Source organism: Triticum dicoccoides, chromosome 3B (genome assembly GCF_002162155.2).
Source record: "Triticum dicoccoides isolate Atlit2015 ecotype Zavitan chromosome 3B, WEW_v2.0, whole genome shotgun sequence".
NCBI lineage: Eukaryota > Viridiplantae > Streptophyta > Magnoliopsida > Poales > Poaceae > Triticum > Triticum dicoccoides.
In genome coordinates this window covers 850797915-850800294 of record NC_041385.1, presented here as the reverse complement: position 1 = coordinate 850800294, position 2380 = coordinate 850797915, and positions in this window count along the sequence as shown.

Here is a 2380-nt window from a genome sequence, read left to right as displayed (position 1 = left end):
GAGACCTAGGGTTCAAGACCTGCCGGCCCTCCGCTAGGCAACAAAAAATCCTAAAAAAATTTACTAATGGCGCACCGCTAGGGGGTGTGCCATTGCTATCCAAAAAAAAAATTTACTAATGGCGCACCGCTCGGGGGTGCGCCATTGCTATCCAAATTTTTTTTACTAATGGCGCACCCCTCGGTAGTGCGCCATTGCTAACCCTTCCCCCCACTAAAATCCCCAGTCCCCTTTCTATCTTCCCCAATTGATCTCTCACCCGCCCACTGCCCCGACCCGTACTGCGCCACCGCCGCCCCCGCGCCCCCGCCGCCTCCCCTGCTCCGACGACCGCCGCGCTCGCTCCGACGAGGTGCTCCGACGAGGAGTTCCAGCGCCGCCGCCAGATCAACGCCCGCCTCCACAAGGAGAGGAGGAGCCCCGCTGCTGCCACCAAGGGGAAGAGGCCACCGCCGCCACCAAGGGGAGGAGCCCCGCCGCCACCGATAGGAGGAACCTCGCCGCCAGGTCTTCAACGCCCCACCGCCGCCAGGTATTATCTTCTCTAGCGTATCTCCTCCCTTTCTTCTGTCCATTTGTTGCCCTTCTCCTCCGGCATGCCCTTCCCTACCATGGCGCCTTCTCTATCTCCCTCCCTCCCCTCTCATGGTGCCCTTCTCTCCCTTCCCATGGGACCCCTTCCCCTCCCTTCCTCATGTGGCACCTCATTACTCCCTATTCTTGTGTCTGTGAGTCTGTCCTCTCTCTTCTTGAACCCTAAAACACAAGCAGATCTCAAATCCTAATTCTCTGTAATTTTGTATAGGTTAATTCATGTTCAGTTTTGCAAATCTGCAGCAATCAAGTCCTAATCCCTTTCCGCTGTTTCAGGTTGATTGGAATTCAGATTTGCAAGTCTTTGCAGCGGTCAATTAAAAAGAAGGTAACAACAATGCTTTTGTGATGTGACACTGTGATGATTTTGTTGTGTCCAGATGGAACTAAAATGCTACCATATGCTCAATTTTATTTACTGTGGAAGTTGTGCTATCTTGTAAACATAGTATACTATATATACTAGTTACTAGGTGTTTGTTTTGATTCATAGTGTCCATGAATGATGTAGTCTTGTGTTACATTCTGCACATATGAAAATCTGCAGCAATTTGGTACAAGCAGTACCCTGAATCACATACTCTGAGGTGTTCCATCTTATTTTATTGTCTCTATATCTTGTGCAACATACTGTGAAGAGACAATTTTTCTACCACAAACAGTTGATATAAGGCTTGCAATTTCTAACTGAATGTATGTACTGATGTACGCACTAATAGGTTACAGTGTTATCTAGTCACTGAGCATTTCTCATCTCAACTTGGAATTTCTCATTTCACTTAGTGAGTATGCATTGAAGCACACCTTCCAGTCAATACATTCACACACCAAATGTTTACATTCACTTGATAAATATTTCACATCTCTGTACATGCAAATATTCAGTACGGCTTTGCTCAGCTCGATAACACCATCGAGTAAAGCTATTTCAGACACAATAAAGTTGCAAAATTCAGATACTTCATAGACATGTGTGTGTTGCTTTTGTTTCTGCTAAACTGTCTATGGTAGATAAACTGAGTGTTGTTGCCATGCTTGATGCAGGAGCTCAAGAACCTGCGGCCGCAGCTCTACTCCGCCTCCGAGTACTGCGAGAAGTCCTACCTCAACACCCACCAGAAGTAGATGTGAGTAGCCACCTCAGCTGTTCCTCCTCTCCTCCACTAGAACAGTTGATCAGTGTAAAGTAGTCTGAGTTAGAGAAATGTTGATCAGTGTTATGAGTGTTGGCCAAAAAGCTCTGTCAGTAGCTAACTGCCTCATGTTCTGCTCTGTGAACTGCTATGTGGTGCTGCTCATGGATGATGGTAGGAATTTATGCAAATATTCAGAGACACAAAATATTGAAGTTGATGTAACTGATTACTTTCCCAAGTGAGAAAAATACATCCTATTCTACCTATTTCATACTCAGTGATTGTTGCAGCCAAGAAATGCATAGCCAATGTTAAATGGTCCTATAAATGACAGTACCCTAACAACTATTCTGCTCATGATCTTATTTTTATTTCTTTGATGAAAGTTGGTTCTTTTCTTCCCAAGTTCACAAAAAATCTTTTACATTTCTAGTGGTTGCCAAAAGCATAATATGACCAGGACAAACATAAACTTTGAGGCTGAAAGGAAATCAAGTAATGAACCACATAGGAATAGAAGGTAAACAAACTATGCTAGTTGAGAATGTACCTCAAGAGTCGAGCAGAAGTGCGGCGTCTCAATATTTCCTGAAAACCCATGTTGGCTAGGATAATTTGCTTTTATTACCTTATTTACACCAAGTTTTAGT